This window comes from Cynocephalus volans, chromosome 11 (assembly GCF_027409185.1).
Source record: "Cynocephalus volans isolate mCynVol1 chromosome 11, mCynVol1.pri, whole genome shotgun sequence".
Taxonomy (NCBI): Eukaryota; Metazoa; Chordata; class Mammalia; order Dermoptera; family Cynocephalidae; genus Cynocephalus; species Cynocephalus volans.
In genome coordinates, this window is record NC_084470.1 from 94513761 (window position 1) to 94532830 (window position 19070).

Below are 19070 nucleotides of genomic sequence, written 5' to 3' on the forward strand. Positions count from 1 at the left end.
CTATAGGATCTAAAGCTTGAGATTTATTATCTTTTGGTGGTGTACTTTCTTGATTTTTCGTATTTCTGGTATCTTTTCTTTGATGTTTATTCATTGTGGCAGGGGGTTTCACAGTCCACAGATCAGATGAAATGAGCAGAGTATCTTCTGTTCCACTGGGCAGTCTGATGAACACAGCAGGCAGACTGGCTCTCTTAGGGCGAGTTGGTGGGAGCAGTTGGCTGGTAAATGTCCTTCAGTCAGGTCAGGTCCCAAGGAGGAGTTGGGTGGGAGGGTGTGCAAATGTAGTCCTTGGGGTCCCGGGGCTTTGGCTTGAGGAGATATTGTTGGGGCACCTGGGTCTGGAGGGCCCTGATGTTCAGGTGAGGAGGGGCCGCTGCCGCTGCCACCACCAGGTGAGGAGGCGGTACTGCTGCTGCCGCCGCTCCGGTGCCGGTCCGGTTCCTGCTGCAGCCGCTGAGCCTTTCTCGGCCATATCCTCATGGGCTGGTGGCAGGGGGTCTTTGTCCCCTTCCCTGGGGGAAGCGGCGCCCTTCTCGGGAGCGGGGCTCAGGCGATGCCCGCGGATTTTCTTCACTCAACGAGCAGAGCATCCAACATGGCATTCTGTTCTCCTGAGACAGTTCTTAGATTTCTAGGATCTGTTTAGTTCGAGGCATCTTCTTTGACTCAGGAGCTCCTTTTTCTTCTTAGAAACGTTTCCCTGCTTCCGGGGTGTCCCCGCGTCCTCCCCACACCCCCCGCAGTCAGAGCAGGGCACAGGGGCCAGAGGTTTCCCCCAAACCAGCCGAAGTCGTTAGTGTAAAGCGAGGCGCGCTAACACGTGCCGCTGGAACAATCCAGAAAAAATTTTTAAATTTATTTTTTAAATAGTACATTTTTATGGAGTTCAGTTTATTTCAATACATGCATATACTGTATAATAATCCAAATAGCAGTTAGAACATACCTATCACCCAAACATTTATCATTTCTCTGTTATAACATTCAAGGTCCTCTTTTCTGGCAAATGCACAATACAAAATTATTAGCTAGTCACCCTAGAGCACCAGAACTTATTCTTCCTATCTAATTGTAACTTTTACCAACCTCTTCCCATCCTCCCTTCCCCTTCCCAGTCTCTGGTAACCACTATTTTTTTTTTTTCTTTTAACAAAGATGACCGGTAAAGGGATCTTAACCCTTGACTTGGTGTTGTCAGCACCACCCAGTCAGCTAACCGGTCATCCCTAGGTAGGGATCCGAACCCGAGGCCTTGGTGTTATCAGCACCACACTCTCCCGAATGAGCCACGGGCCAGCCCTTGGTAACCACTATTCTCTATTTCTTTCTTTCTTTTTTTCTTAATTGACCCATGATAATTGTATATATTTATGGAGTACAATGTAATACTTGGGTACATTTACAGACTGTGCAATAATCATATCAGGGAATTTAGCATATACATCACCTCAAACATCTGTCACCTCTTTGTGTTGGGAACACTCAAACTCTTCTCAGTTAGCTATTTGAAGTTATACAGTAATTTGTTGTTTAACTGTAGTCTCCCTATATTTCTATGATACATACACTAGATCAGCCTGAATAATCGCTGACTGGTAGTCAGCTGAAGTCATGTAACAACTCATCCAACAAATCCCAAACAGACAGAAATCATCTGATAATACCCAATTGAAGCCATTATGGAAGTCTACTGTGCTAGAGGTATTTCCAAAGTTTGATTTACTACTACTGGCTGGCATTTTCCTTCATAGCTGCTTTATATTCAAATAAAACCAAGCACCATTCTTGTTATTCAATTGCTCTGTCACGCTAAACTATTAAACATTTTCTACCTACACACAAACCCAATTTGTCCTAAACATATACTGTTGAAAATAAAAAGTAGTTTTAAACCATAGTACCCTTGCTAAAGAAATGTAGAAATGCATTTTTAAACATACATAAGATCATGTAGAAAGCAAAAAGAATGTGTAAAAAAGAACTGATTCCAGAAAGTTTACTTCAGTCAAGAGAACTCAGAATTTTATAGAACTTTTGCTTATTAAGCTTTCCTCTTCTTTATCTCACAGGACTGTTGGAATTAAACAGGCTAAAGCAGGAATTATTCTCACGTCTTTTAGAAGAAGAAAAAGTGATTTAGTGACAATTTTAAGCGAAGCAAAACAAAAAAATTCAGATCCACAGCCTTTAAATTACAGCTTTCTATTACAACACAATGATTTAAATAACACAATTTGGACTTAAATTATTTAATGGTTAGTATTATACTACTTTGAAATATATATTGTGTATAAATAATGCATCAGACCTATACATGGAGGAAACGAAAATATATACTATGCCATATATCATAAGCAATTAGAATTTTTTTTCATATTTAAAAGATTTTTACTTCATTTCTAAATAATAAACAATTTAGTTTAAATTCATTACCTTAGAGCAGTCATATTCCTAATGCTTTTTCTAACCTGGTCTTTCTTTCTTCTTACACCCATTAAATGATAGAGAGGGAATATAAAAACTATAATCTTTTATTCACGCAGCTAACATTATAATCTACAGCAAATGGATAAGAATTTAAGACAAGTAGAAATATAACGAAGATTCTACAAATTTCCTTTAAGTCATTCTTTTTTATCTTCATTCTCAAAATTTTCTCCCCAGAGTTGGTAATAAATATGGGTTAGACAATATAAAATCTCCATGTAATTTCAAGACCGCTGAACTACAAACCATGACTCATTAATTATGAATATTAGTCAATACAAAAGAATTCCTATACATCAAAATAACCCAGGCACTGCCCTAGAGTTAAAATTCTGTTGTAATATTATCTGGCTGCCCTGAGTTTCTCCTTGGTTTGAAAGCATAGGGAGGAGGAAATGGTAGAGAGAGCTTAAAAAGTCTACATCTGGCATAATGACCTGAATACACTAAGATGCCTGGTTTGTGCACATGTGTGGATGTATGGGTGTGGTTTTTTCCCCAGTACCTGAGTGTATTCAATGGTGCCAGTATTTTTAAGCAGCATTTTCCTCACAGACATCTCAATTTAAGATTTACTTGCGTTTCTTGGCTAACCAGTTATAATGCTCAGTTGATTATAGCATGGTGCTGATAACACCGAGGTCCAGAGTTTGATCCCTCTACCAGCCAGCTGCCAAAAAATAAAAAATATATGGGAAGCACATAGTGTTAGCATGAGATAGTAAATGTTACCTATCATTATTATTTGTTATACAAGCAATGAAGGTTCTATTGACTAGGAATGATGTTCTATTGATTACAATAACTTGAAACTCTTCTAGATAGCCCTTAAAACTCCAGCCTAGGTTTTTCTGACTTCAATGCCTAAAGCTCTTAACCACTATGTTACTGTATTCTAAAAATTAAGTCCCAGGTTCCAAAGTACATATCAACTGTGAAAGACCTTGTTGAACCTTCACATCATTTGGGGAAACCTATACTTCCCCATATTGACTATACACCATCTTATTCATTTGCTCTTCACAAACTGTCTCCAGACTCTCAGAGATTCTCTGCAGAGCCTGCATGGGACAATTTCAGACACTTCATGCATTAGACTATAAGTTGGAACCTGTGAATGACATCAACGCAATCCTAAATCACCTGTAAGTAACCAATACAACCTTCTGAAAAATCTGTCTGGATTTATCATTTCCTCAAAAAAGTTTATTTCTCCAAGATAGGAGAAATAAGATAAGATTTAATATCAAATACAAGAGAAAATAAACCAAACAGCATGTACAACTCAAAGCTACTTAATGCTTAAGAGAAATATAAAATACTCTATTCACTGTTCTTTAAGTAAAATACATGTAAAAGTAGCTCTATTAACATACAGTATATCTGAAGTACATAATCAGTTTATATTTTAATGAGTTAACTAATTAAAATATTCTTACACTGCAAGTATCTTTCTGATAAATCAGAAGATTAGAAAACAGACAGGAAGTAGAGGATAAATGGTAGCAATGAAATAAACAAAATATATACACTTTTTAATGACCACAATAGACATTTTGATCAGAACAGTATTCCAGACTTGTGTTTACTTAGTTTTGATAGCCTAATTGTATAATGAACTTTTAAGATTCCAAAAGCCAATCTAATCATTTTAGAAACCTTTCCACTAAGTTCACTTCAGAGTATTACCTATCGTATAAAATTCCAGGCATCAACAAGGGTTTGGAACCCTGTACTAGCCAGTCACCAAAAAAAAAAAGGCCGGCCTGTTAGCTCAGTTGGTTAGAGTATAGTGTTATAACACCAAAGTCAAGGGTTCAGATCCCCATACTTGCCAGCCACCCCCAAAAAAATGAAATCAAACTAAAATTAAATTACATTAAATTAAAATATAAAATTCCAGGCATCTTAAACACTCTCATAAAAATTGGCAAAATCAGCACAGAAAAACTTTCCAAAGAGGCAAGTCCCTCTACTGAATAGTATATGTTTAAGATAAAACATCTGGTGAATACCCCTAAGTGCCCTAAATTTTAGATTAAAAGGACTCGGTCTGAGCCCCCAATCTCATTAACAATGCTTGCATAAAATGGGTATGTTTTATACATACATAAGTGATAGTAAGTTTCTTAGAAGTTTAGAAAATATTGATTGGTGGTAAAGGAAAACACTTTTTGGATAGAAGAATATTTCCCAAAGTGTTAGGCCAAATTTCTAAATTAAATATTTAAGATCTTAGAGAAGTTTTCACATATAAAGTAACAAAATCATCTTACAGAAAAAAAGAGTAATGGATATAAGTATTTCTACTCAGGTCAACAAAAGTTTAGGAAAGACAACTCTTTAAAAGATATCTCTAGGGCCTCTCTCCCACAGGGCTGTAGGGATTCCCTTCTCTCCTCAGGCAGCAATGAAGGCCAAGATCGGCCCTCACGGATCATCATCGAACTGCCATCAGCTGGGCAGCCTTGTTTTTCTAAATCAGACATTTGGGGAAAGAAAAAGAAAAGGTATCTCTGAAGGCTCCATGAAAAAGGCAGCAATGAGTGTACTTAAGGGGCAAATTAGTTTAAGACTTGATCTCTGCCCTCAATAATTTTATAATTTAGTTGAAGAAACAATACAAGGAATAGTAGAGTTAGTCCCATAAGAAGGAAATGGAACTACTATGGGTCATAAAGCAAATTATAAAGATGAGGGCATTTTCAGAAACTTAAAAACACTTGTACAGTAAATTTACATCACACCTGGGGGTTAAATTCTAAGGTCATGATATGATTGAGCCAAAATTACCCTAGAATATTCCCTTAATCTCCCATTAAGTAGATGACATATACTTAGGGTATTTATTCCACCTTGCTTCTGTCCCTCTTTAAAATAAGGATTAACAACGTACCCATATCACCAGGTTGTTGGGAAGATTAAACATATTAAGGTATACTCTTGAAAGAACCTGGCAGGTAGCAGTCAATAAAGGTAAGCTATTATCATCATTAGGGATCACTTTTTAAAAAATTATTTTTACATAAAAGAATCATATTCAACTGTATGATGGTCAAACTATAAGGCTTGTGAGAATTGAGAACTACAAAGAAATAGACTGGCTTTCTCCAAATGCAAATAAAACATCTCATAAGAATATATGCTCAGTATGAGAACTGGTGGCTAAAATTGCCCATAATATTAAAAACCACTATTTTTTGACAGAGCAAAAACATAGTTGAATAACTATATTTTAATGTGGTTATAATATGACCACTGAATTCATTCCTTCTTTAAACTCATTCCTTTCTTCAGTCCAGCCTTGGTTCATCTGACAGACTGACTGAGTGATCAGTTTCAACATTACCAAGCATCCTTTAGGGAACATGTGTTTTGGGGTTTTTTTTTAATTCAATCAGTCACACAACACTGGAAAAAATCATCCTCACACATAAAAAGTTGCTGCTGAACAAACATGCTCAAATACTCATCTCATCCAAGCTAGGAAACAACAATATACCTAGTTTGGAAATGTTTATGCCACAGTTTCCCAACCAGTCCAAAAGGGCACTCTGATGCACTGCAAGGTGGTGTGTGTGTGTCAATATTGTGAGTTTCTTCACTTCTCTTTCTCAATTTCTGACCACAAACTGGTAACTCCATCAGATGACTGGCCAGCATAAATGCACATGAAGAAATGTGGCACTCTACTCTGCTATAAGTTAGCAAGCAGGGGCTGCCTAAATTTAGAAAAAACAGACTCTGGCATTTTAAAAGCGTAATTAATTTTAAAATAAAATGAGCCAGTTCAAACAAAATTATGCTAAAACAATCAGTTCCACAGTGAAATATGTCTGGAGCCAATTTCATGTTTAACTTACCGCAAATAAGTTTTTCATTATTTTCATTTTAAATCACTTTGTCTGAACTCTTTTTTTTTTTTTTAAGATGACCGGTGAGGGGATCTTAACCCTTGGCTTGGTGTTGTCAGCACCACGCTCAGCCAGTGAGCCAACCGGCAATCCCTACATAGGATCCGAACCCTTGGCCTTGGTGTTATCAGCACCGCACTCTCCCGAATGAGCCACGGGCCGGCCCCTGAACTCATTTAGGCAGCAACTGCTAATATTGTTTTTATTTTTTATTTATTTATTTATTTTTTAAAGATGACCAGTAAGGGGATCTTAACCCTTGACTTGGTGTTGTCAGCACCACGCTCTCTCAAGTGAGCTAACTGGTCATCCCTATATAGGGATCCGAACCCATCGCCTTGTTGTTACCAACACCACACTCTCCCAAGTGAGCCATGGGCCAGCCCCAGCAACTGCTAATTTTAAAAGTGAACAGACCCATTTACAAAGTACACCGTTAACACAAGTACCAAAATATACAATGCACAAATAAAATATGATTTAGGAATGATCATTCTGATGGCCAGGTAACAATAGGGTAAAAAACAGCTACATACTGAAGGTGGAAGAACGGAAAACAAAAATCACCCAGTTGTCTCATTCTGCTTAATCAGCTGGCAACATGACTTATCATTGTATTGCTAATTTCCGTTCCACATAAAAGGCATGAATTTAGTGGCAAATCTTGGATATTCAAAAAGTGATTTTTTAAAAAAATTAGGCTTCCTCAAAAAATAAAGACTCAAAATATAAAGTAAGTGAATCCACCATTCTACACATTGGCATCACTCATTTGGGCAGACACTGGGATTTTTTCTCAAGAAGTATTCCCCCATGTTTACATCTTGCCACTAAAAAGAAAAAAAAAAAAAAAAAAAAAAAAGAACTTGTAAGAATTACAGCAAAGGGGCTGGCCGGTTAGCTCAGTTGGTTAGAGTATGGTGTTGTAACACCAAGGTCATGGGTTTGGATCCCCATATTGGCCAGCCACACACACACAAAAAAATTACAACAAGGCTGCTGGACGGTTAGCTCACTTGGTTAAAGTGTGGGGCTGACAGCACCAGTGTCAAGAGGTTCAGATCCCTGTATCAGCCAGCCGCCAAAAACTAAAGAATTACAGTAAGGTACGTGTAAAATTGATAGTATCATTTGTTTTTCAGAAATTATTTTTAGGGCTGGCCCGTGGCTCACTTGGGTGAGTGCGGTGCTGATAACACCAAGGCCATGGGTTCGGATCCCTATATAGGGATGGCTGGTTAGCTCACTTGGGAGAGCATGGTGCTGAAAACACCAAGTCAAGGGTTAAGACCCCCTTGCCAGTCATGTTTAAAAAAAAAAAAAAGTTATTTTTAATTGGGCTGGCCGGTTAGCTCAGTTGGTTAGAGCATGGTCCTGATAACACCACCGTCCAGGGTCACTGAACTGGCCAGCCACCAAAACAAAACAAAATAAACAAAAAGAAATTGTTTAATTAACTTTTCAAGAGTGATCTTAAAACAAGAACATGTTTAAAAGTTTTCCCTATTAGACCATTAATTCATCAAAGCTCTAAATTATACCCAGCTGCTTTGCCACAAGATTAAAAAAACAAAACATGAAAATGTAACCCATGTAATTACACACCAAAGTATGAATGCCTTGAGGAAAAGAACTACACATATCACCTATATCTTGTTATAATCCATTATCCAGTATAGTACCTTGCACAAAATGAGGTGCTCAAATATTTGCTGGGTGAAATTCTAATAGAGAAAAGATATAATTACAATAATTACCCTAACCCTTTTTCATGGACACTGAATCACTATCTACCACATAAAAAATATGAAGATATAATCTAAAGAACCAGAATGCCTCTCAATACCCTGGCAAAGAACCGAGAGGAAAAGAATAAGGAGCACTCTTCTTTCAACAATTTCTAAGAATCAACTTTCAACTGCTAGCTGCTCTGATGAATATGAAGTTCTAAAGGACATGGCCCTTGCCTTCCAGGGGCTTTTACAGTAAAAGTAAAGCCACCACCATTTACCAAAAACAGAACATGTGCTAGGCTTTGTGCTAAGAGTTTTCAGAAAGACAAGTAGGCCTACAACAAAACATGGTTAAGGGTAATCTTTTCTTTGGCGGGGGGGGGAGGTGTTCTTAAGAAAACTACTATAAGAATTCAAAGTATGGAAAGGTCATTTCTAGACTGAGTGAAGAAAGAGGCGGACAATAAAAGATAATTTCATTGTAGTGTGTGAGCTTGAAGGTGCAGCACTTAAAACAAAAGCCCAAATGTGTCCAGGGAATAAGAATAGAGGACAAGTAAGGAAAGAAATGAGCCTGATGAAGAAGGGTACAGCCTTTTTTCTTTATTACACAATTTTGTTTCCTTTTATTTTAAATCATATTTAATATCCTTACAAACACATGCATTATAAATAGCAAGCCCTCCCCCTTCTAAAACTTTTACCTTTTTTTTCCTACAGCACTTAAATGATACATAAATCAGTGGGGGTTTTTTAACCCCTGCTTTTCCTCCCTCCAAGTGACCTATCATTATTCTTCAGTGTTTTCCTCCACACTTACAGGAGAGTACTTCAAAAAGTTCATGGAAAGATTCATATTAACGGCTGACCAGTTAGCTCTGTAGATTAGAGTACAGCCTTCTAACATCAAAGCCAAGGGTCAGTTCCCAGTACTGGCCAGCCACCAAGAAAAAAAAAAGATCATATTATCTTTTAATCCTATTTTTCCATGAACTTTCTGAAGCACCCTCATAATCCCATATAGATGTCATAGGCATATATATGCATACATATACAGATATTTTTGCAATAACTTATATTTCCCAATCAACTATTTTTTTAAAAGATGCACTGACTGATTACAGAATACATGTTCACAGAGGGAGGGAAAAAACTTAAAAATATAGAAAAATTCCAAAAAAAAAACCCCTAAAATAACCTGTAACTGGCACCTGCCAACACTTGTAGACATGTGTTTCCAGTAAATATATAGGATTACAAATATTTTTCTTATAAAAGTGGGATCTTACTGTGCATATTTCAGTGCCTTTTCACTTATCTTATCACACAGTATTAATTAAAATCACCTGTCACTGATTGGCTGAATACAGTTTAGATTAAAAGAATGGGAATATAAAGAAGGTAACTATGACAACTACCTGTATCAGCCTATAGAAAAACTATTCTTTACAAAAAAGATAAGTCATTAACTGTGTAACTAATTTATCTCTGAAGAACATTACATAAAAATGCATTTGTAAGGGAGAAAAAAATCTATCAGATCCAAATATAGCTAAGGTTCTGGTTTGCCCATTAGAGCTAATTACAGTAGGAAAAAAAAAGCTTAGGGCCACTTCACACTCATTAGGATGGCTATTATAAAAAAGAAGAAAACTAACAAGTGTTGACAAAGATGCAGAGAACTGGTACTTTGTTGGTGGGAATGTAAAATGGTGCAGCCACTGTGCAAAATAGTTTGGCAGTTTCTCAAAAAGTCAAACACAGCGGGCTGGCCCATGGCTCACTTGGGAGAGTGCGGTACTGATAACACCAAGGCCACGGGTTCACATCCCTATATAGGGATGGCCGGTTAGCTCACTTGGGAAAGCGTGGTTCTGACAACACCAAGTTAAGGGTCAAGATTCCCTTACCGGTCATTTTTAAAAGAAAAAAAAAAAAAGTCAAACACAGAATTACCATATGATCCAGCATTTTCACTCCTATGTATATACCCCAAAGAACTGAAAGCAGGAACTCAAACAGATATTTGTACACCAATGTTCATAGCAGCATTACTCGCAGCAGCCAAAAGGTGAATGCAACCAAAGTGTCCATCAACAGATGAATGGATAAACAAAATGTGATACAGCCATACAACGAAATGTTATTCAAGCCATAAAAAGGACTGAAGTACTAATACATGCTACTCCAAGGATGAACTCTGAAAACATGCTAAGTGAAATAAGCCAAAGTACTACTCCCCTTACATGAGGTACCTGGAACAGGCAAATTCATAGAAGGTAGAATAAAGGTTATCTATCAGGGTTAGGAGTAGAGGAGGAATGGAGAGATATTGCTTAATCAGAATTTCTGTTTGGGGTGATGAAAAAGCTCTGGAAATGGATAGTGGTGATGGTTATAACGTTGTGAATGTACTTAATGCCACTGAATCATACACCTAAAATGGTTAAAATGCCAAATGTTATGTGATGTATGTTTTAACACACATGCACAAAGCACAGTGGCCCATTTTGCACTGTCAGACAGCTAGATATAACAGTAGTCAAGGAGGTCACGATCCCCATTCTCACAATCACATTCTAATACCAATTCAGACTTAGGTTAAGGAAGGTAGAAGAGTATCATTTCTCCATTCATTCTCTCTGGTTAAAACTTTCTTCCATGTCTAAAACCTATGAAAGCAGAAGGAAATAGGCGGCATGGCAAGGGCTGTTTTACCAATGAGTAAACAAGCTGCTAAAAGCAGGCAAACATCCTCAAGGAGCTATCAGTGAAAAAACCCGGAGCACTCTACAGATAGTGCCCAATAAAGGGCGAAGCTTAAGCAAGGTCACTCCTGCAACACATGTCCTGAATTTGAATTTAGTAAGTACATCCTCTTTATTGTAAGCATTTTTGTGTGTGTGATGGCAGTAGGAAGAAACTAAATCCACAAGGGATTAACCTCTAAATTAATCTCCACTCATTCAACTGTTTGTTGTATAAGCAAGACAAGGTTTTAAGAACTGGAGACATATAAACAAGAGTAAGAAGTGCCCCACCTTTAAGAAGCTTTAAGTCTAGTCAGAGACATAAGGCATCTATACAAAAAATTCAACTCAATAAACATTATTTAGCATCTTATATTCAACAAACTGAGTAGCAATCAGGGGCCAGCCACAGTGCTAAGCTCTGGGTATTCAAATGATTAAGACACAGTCCTCTAAGAGGAGAGAAGTAAACAAATACGTTATTAAATTATTGTGTGTCTTAATAAATACATATAAAGACTACAGTGCATAGTACCAAAAAGAGTATTTACACAAACTACCGAAGGTTAAATAAAAGGTCTTATAAAACCTAGTACTGGGGGGAGGGAAGGAAGGAAGAAGGAATGAAGAAAGAAAGGAAAGACCACAGCAATAAGTGGAACTTTCAGGAGAGAACAAACCTAAGGATGCTAGAGATAGGGGGTAGGGAGGAAGGGGGTTTGGGAAGTGATAGGTCGGGCAAAGGACATAAAGAAATATCACGATCTGTAAGAATGAATATGCTAATAATAAATTAAAATTCGAAATATAAATAGATAGATAGATCAATCAATCAATCCTACTATTAAGCACCAGAATTTAGATTCAACACTTTCACTAAAGCACACATGCCTGGTCCCTCAACCTCTCAAATAGAAATTTTTTTCACAAATATCAATAAATAAGGAATTAAACACTGAGTGGGAAGCATTCATTTGCGTTTATAATCTAATGGCATGATAAATTCACAAACGACCATAAGATGAAGGCCATAAGAAAAACAAATGCAAAGTGTTTTAAGGAGGGGCTCAAGGAAGGAAAATAGCAGTTATGAGTGGAAAGTATAGAAAAGATCAGGAAATGATGTTTAGAAGATGGTGTCTGAAATGGCTCCTAAAAGAGGAACAGATAAAAGTGAGGAAATTGTGTCAGCCTCCCTCCATTAGTTAAGGACGTTGAAGGCAGGAACTTGCCTTATTCATCATGCATCACGCATAGTAGCCTGCACCTAATAGGTGCTTTAAAAACTGGCTTTTGGGGCCAGCCCCATGGCTCACTCGGGACAGTGTGGTGCTGGGAGCGCCGAGGCCACAGGTTTGGATACTATATAGGGATGGCCAGTGCTCTCACTAGCTGTGCGTGGTGTGGACCACACCGTGCCGAGGGCTGCGATCCCCTTACCGGTAAAAAAAAAAAACAAAAAAAAAAACCTGGCTTTTGGATTCCACTAAACATAGTATGAGGAAGCCATGTGAACAAGACACAGAGGCATTAACTGCATACTTAGTAGGCAATGGAGACCTCTGAAAGATATGAGCAGCAAAATAAGACCAGCACATTTACACTTGAATATTCTTATGTCAACACAAAATACAATACATAAGAACCACATAACATAATTTCCTCCATGAAAGAAAGCTGGGTAGCTGGAGAACAAAGGGGAAGGTAGAATTACTCTGCACAGCATGTATCCTTTGAATTTTGCAGCATGTGACCTTATTACCTATTCAAAAAATAAAATTTAATTTTTAAAAACCTGTACATTAAGAAAGTGAACTGGAAATAATGTGGAGAATGTACTGGCATGGGAAGAAATAAGAAAACGGAATTCAGTTCAGAGGTTCTAACAATAATTCAGGCAAACAGTAATAAAGACCTGAACTAATCTAGAGGCAGTAGAAGGTAGCTGAAAGCAGATCAAAAACACAATCATCAATGCAATCTGACAAGTGACTAAATGTATGGCATGATGTAAGGGCCCATACCATGAACGGAATTAATTATTTAACTTTATTAAATGTGTTTTTCTATTATAAAAGCAATATATTCAGAGAATTTAGAAAGTATAGAAGAGTACAGAGAGGAAAATTATCCTTATTTCTACTGGTTAACAACCACTGGTAACATCTGCATGTATTTTTTTCCTATGTCTAAATTTTGGGTTTTTTTTTTAAAAAAAACAGCTTGAGATGTAATTTACATACCATACAATTCACCCACTTAAAGCCTACAATTCAATGGATTTATTATATACCCAGAGTTGTGCATCCATCTCCACAATCAATTTTAGAACATTTTTCATTGCCGCAAAAAAGAAACCCCATCACAGTCACTGCTCATTCCTTGCTTCCCCCAGCCCCTAATCTACTTTTGCCTATTCTGCACATTTCATATAGATGAAATCATATAATTTGTGGTCTTTTCTACCTGGCTTCTTTCACTTAGCACAATGTTTTCCAAGGTTCATCCATGATGTCATATGTATGCATATCATATCTTTTTATTACTGAATAATATTCCATTAAGTTTGGGGTATTTTTCAAATGCAACTGTAATCATTCCTGATACATAACTGTGTTCAGCATTTTCTATGTCATAAATGCTTCATATATGCCATATTAAATGAAAAGTACAGTGTCCCATCAAGTGGCTGTCCCACAGCTACTTAATCATTTTATTATTGTTGGGAATCTGAATTGTTTCTAGTTTTTTTCTATTATAAACAAACTTTGCTAAATGCAAGTGGAAGCTTCTTTGTGAACAATCTACCTAGATCCAGGGAAATGCCTCTCCCAGAAGCTCTGAGCTTCCTAATTAGACTTGCCATAGAGGGTAAGAGTTGTGTTCTTCCTGGGAAAAACCAGAATTTCATCTATCATCTATCCCAAACTTAGACAGATGTTAAGGGTTACCTGAGGTTGAAAAGGCTACCACCAAAATACCCAGATTAAGAATGAAAACTTGTAATTATGAAGCCTTACTAACCATTAACTAACCTTCCATCAAACTAACTCTTCCATCAAAAATCTGAGGGGATTAAGAAAGGGAAATACTAATCCAAATGTGATGCCGAGTATTATGTAGCTTCAAAACAATCAGACCATTTTTACTTTGCCTAGCAAGATGGAGGAAAATAGAGAGAATATCTTTAGTAAAACAGTTGCTAAATCTTGCTACTGGATGACAAATTAAATCCAACATGTTTGAAGAGAAGGAAAATGACACTATACAGCCCACAAGCGTCCTCAGAAGCAATAAGACATATCGGGCTCCTTTAAAACATTGTCACTGCCTGATGCTCCCCATTCATTAACCAAAAATGTAAACAACCTCCAAATCAAAAAGATTTTAAAATTCTAAACTAGTTTTTGGATTGTTAATCCCCACCCACCAAAATCTCTTAGAATCTGGACTAAAAATAAAACTGTGTCAAGTGTTCCTCAAAAAAAATACCATGTACACTGATTGGAATGTGATGCCAATTAACATATCAAAATATGTTAATTTGCCAAAGAAATTTCCAATAGCCTGGGCCAAAACCAATAACAAAGAAACAATGCCCATTTGACATTTTCCTTGGTTAAACTGAGATTCTGGGAGTAATTTTAGAAGAAAGGCAAACAGATCTAAACTTAACTATTAAAATCATTGAGAGGCTGGCCGATTAGCTCAGTTGGTTAGAGTGCAATGATAACACCAAGGTCAAGGGTTCAGATCCCCTTACAGGCCAGCTGCCAAAAAATAAAATAAGCTAATTGAGAGCTACCCAAGTAATTCTGGAATAAAAGGAGTAACAGAATGACTCAAACACTGTAAAATTAAAGTTGAAAACTTTAATATGTAATTAAGGAATTTTTACTCACAACTTTAAGGCAAGAATAAAATACCCTGCCATTCCTATCATATGATTTCAGACAAGATAGTTTAGCCCTATTCCAGAAGTACCAACTGAATTATGACACAAATATCTAGTAGTATTACATTTTGAACACAGTCAGATGAGCAATTAGGAATTCCACCCATCTTAAATGAACCCAGTGTTCTCTGATTTTCCAATTAATTTCATCAAGGTGAGCAATTGTCCAACGAATCATCATTTGTTTTGAATAAATGACTTCCATGATTTGCACAACCTAAAAAAAAAACTTTTCAAGTCAAAGCCCAATTCTGTGGTTTCATAAACTCCCTCACTGTCACTTAGACCACTGCCTTTCAAAGCCAATATTTAAAATTCTCTTCTCCAAGTCAACATTAAGGCATGCTGTTTGGCTAACAAACTCCTCCCCAGATCATGATTATTATGTATGGCCTATTATGTTCCTAAAAGGCAAACAAAAGTACTACCTCAGGTAACATTTTCTATTTTTAGGCAGTAGGTAACTAACCAAGTTCTTTTTGAAATTTAAATGGTGCAAAAGCATACATTTACTACTAATAAGACTACTTGAAATAGTAATTTGAACTTATTAATTATATCTTTCATCTCATAAATAATCTATTGCTTCTGGAAAAGTCAATTGAGGGGCAGGGGGAGCCACTGGCTGGTACGGAGATCCGAACCCTTGACCTTGGTGTTAAAACACTGTGCTCTAACCAACTCCAACTGAGCTAACCCACCAGCCCCAGAAAAAGTCAAATTTAACTTCCAATAAGTATGAAGTTGTTTAATTTTCAGAGCAAACAAATGGCATGTTTTAAACTAAAAGCAACTAGTTTCACAGCAGTTGTGTTAACCAGTCTCATCCTTTAGGTGCTTTTCATCATAAATGACCAGTTTGGGGAGGGGGGGATGACCAACTTAATCTGCTTCTCACTGCTTTCTTCTGCTAAACCAAATCCCATAAAATATTTTCAAACGTATTTGAGTCAAGGCTTCTACTTTGAAGGCATACACTTTTTTTAAACTTTGACAAACTTTATCAAAACTAAGCAATTACACTACAATTAAAAATCACAAACACGGGCTGAGCCCGTGGCGCACTCGGTAGCGTGCTGCGCTAGCAGCGCGGCGACGCTCCCGCCGCCGCGGGTTCAGATCCTATATAAGGATGATCAGTGCACTCCCTGGCTGAGCGCCGGTCACCGGAAAAAAAAAAAAAAAAAAAAAAAAAAATCACAAACACCACATACCTAAAAGATAAGCTTCTAGAACACAAATAACAGGTTTATTTTCCCAAGTATCTACTGTTCAACTGGGTCAAATGTTTCAGTTGCATTTTAAATAGCTTAGCCCTCAAAGTGATAAGTATAAAAACAAACCAAAAGAATCTTAATGTTCTTCAATGGTATATCATCATCACAACCCAACAAAGATTTAGGAACTGCTAGCTGAAGTACAGCTACTTTAGGAAAATTATGTTCACAGAGCTGAAGTCTTTATAACAGTATTGGAATCTGGGGACTCAATCCAAAGAAATAGTTTACTATATAAAATACATTTATCAAACTAAAAATATTAATTTGCATTCTACACTTTTTCAGATTGTTTTTATATAACCTGTCGATTTTTTTTTTAATTGAAGCATAATTGATCATATATATATTTGGGGTACAACGTTGACTACCATCACCTGTGTACATGTATTGATCAAATCGATATTAGCATGTTCGTCAATACAAATCATAATTATTCTTTATGGGGAGGGAGGTTTCGGTAATGGGCCACAATAATCAACCACATTGTATATCGACAAAATAAAATTTTTAAAAAATAATAAATAAATAAATAAATAACTGGAAAAAAAATTATTCTTTATGCTCTTTTACCCAGCCTCTCCCCAATCCCTCCCCCACCAAATCTGTCAATTTCTATATGGGGAACATGGCTTATATTGTCAACAGCCATTTAAAATTTAGAATTAATAGGAGCGGGGCCGGCCTGTGGCTCACTCGGGAGAGTGCGGTGCTGATAACACCAAGGCCACGGGTTCGGATCCCATACAGGGATGGCCGGTTTGCTCACTGGGTGAGCGCGGTGCTGACAACACCAAGTCAAGGGTTAAGATCCCCTTACCGGTTATCTTTTTAAAAAAAAAAAAGAATTAATAGGAGCATACAATACATTTATAAAGCCAACATTTTTGTGAGAAAAATCTTTTGCAGGAATCCCTAGAAATATGAATTCACTTCATTCATCACCGTGTAAGTGCAAGACATTTGATGTAAAACACTTATCAAAAATGTTCTTTACCGGGTTTAACAAAGTAAATCTTTTCAATTACTATCAGCTTCAACATCATCAAGGGGGAAAAACTGGTTATCAGCAAGAATAAAGAATTAGCAACACTCATTTAGAATAATCCAAATTAAACCAACTAGTTCATCATTATCTACAAGAAAGACCCTTGACAATCTAGCAACTTTTTAGACCCTCATCTCTCGCCATTTGCTCCCTGCACCCCAGACTATTTGCTGCTCCCCAAACTCATCATAATTCCTGCATGCCTCTATGCCTTTGTACCAGAGGTTCCTCTAGTCCCTCACCTGGTGAGTACTTACCAGTCCTGCAAAACTCCCAAAAAATCGCAAAAGTCTCTTCCACTGTACAGGCGCCCTCAACTCCCCTATGCAAACTTCCAACACCTGGTAAACCAATCCTTACCACGCCGTATTGTTTTCACTCCTTAGGAACGCAGGAAGGGCACTCTCCACTCAGCCCTCAGAGGGCCAAGCAGGCAGAAACGTTCAATGAACGTGCGAGGAATTCATTCCCTACTTGGATTAAGGGACCCCCTAGAACCCGGTCACATCTCAAGGAGACCAACGAGATCCTATCATTCTCCCCACCGGAGAATGAATACCAGAGGCACACCCAGAGCCCTGGAAAGAGAACAATGAATGAGCACAGCCGCCTTGTCTCTCGTGATGTCCAGACTCCTCTCTCTGGGTATCGACTAGCTCTGCAGAGCCTCGGTAGCTGCAAAACTGAAGCGTCCTGACGGCTCTCACTTCACACAAAAGACAGCCCCGGCTCTTCATTCACAAGCATCCCGAGGCCAATCCTCAGCATAAGCATCCCAAACCTTTCATTAGTAACCCACAGAGTCTGAAAACGAAGGCTATGCCCCTATGCCTTTGTGGTGGGGCACTGACCCGTTTCCTCCTCTTCCCCGATTCCTCTCCTCTTCCCAAAAGAGTGCCGCTTGAGTGAAGGATCCGATGTTAAGGTGCAAGTCCGGGTCCCCACTCCGTGGCCAAAGAGTGACAACACAGATATGGGGCAGCTCTGGGCGGGTTTTCCCATTGCCAAAAAATGAGGAATGCGCACTCAGCACGGGGGGGGGGGGCACTGGCACGTCTCCACGAAACACAAGGAAATTTGGGGATGTGTGAGCTAGTAGGTTCGCCGGCCATGACACCGGGTCCAGGGGCCCCCGCCCGCCAGCGCAACCCGGGGTGACATCGGCCTGGCCCGGGCCCTCCGCCCAGCAACCGCGGGGCCGCTCGCTCCTTCAGCGCCACCCAGGCCCGGTGGCCGGGGAAGCCAGCCACTCGGCCCCGCCGTCCGGCTCCGCCGGCATCCACGACCCGGCCCAGCCGCCTACCTAAGGGAGCCGGGCCGCCCCCGTGTCCTGTGGTCCGGCAGCGGCGTCTCGTCCGCCCCTCCTCCCCGCGGCGGGTGAGGGAAAGGGAGGCGGTCACATTCGGCGCGTCCCCAGCCCAGGGGACGGGGCCCCGGGCAGCCCCCGCATCGTCGCAGTCGCGCTCCGCGCCTCAGGGCACACGCCCCAAAGCCCGGCTAGCTGGCCCTTTTCGGGCCTGGGGAGAGCGGCGGACAAGCCTTCCCGCCTCAGGTTCGTTCTCCTCTTACTCCCGCCATCTAAGATGGCGGCCCCACCGCCCTCGATGAAGAGACTCGGGCGGCCCCGGCAAACGAGCCCTCCACTCGGCGCTCCTCCTCCCGACCTGCGGCGCCACCACTTCTGCGAGAGCCCGCCTGGCAGTCGACTTCAAACTCGGCTCGGGCATCCATCGCTCTGGCCTAAATTCAGGCTCCGCCTTCTGAGGCGTGGCCTCGCGGGGTTGGCGGCCGCCATTTCGGAGCTGAACGGGTAGTGAGGCGATGCTGACTGCCCCTCACGAGAGGCGGTCGGTAACCGGGAAGGGCCAGTCAGGCCGCTTCGGAGAGGCGTAAGGCTCAGAGG

General features: G+C 39.3%; 1 protein-coding gene and 1 non-coding gene across 4 annotated transcripts in view; one reads left to right on the top strand and one right to left on the bottom strand.

Annotated features, from left to right (window-relative positions):
• RAF1 (Raf-1 proto-oncogene, serine/threonine kinase) overlaps positions 1-18821 on the bottom strand; it is a 72879-nt gene extending 54058 nt beyond the window's left edge. Inside the window, exon 1 of one of the 3 annotated variants that reach the window (XM_063115337.1) lies at positions 18471-18821. The gene's annotated coding sequence lies outside the window, so the exon portion shown is untranslated. Of the gene's footprint in view, positions 1-17424; positions 17687-18470 lie in introns of those variants that run through there. The other 2 variants (XM_063115339.1, XM_063115338.1) reach the window with 2 other exon arrangements.
• Positions 4851-4981, top strand: LOC134391441 (small Cajal body-specific RNA 20). The gene has a single exon (XR_010024979.1). It is a non-coding gene; the product is annotated as a small Cajal body-specific RNA 20 (non-coding RNA).
• Positions 18822-19070: the final 249 nt, after the last annotated feature.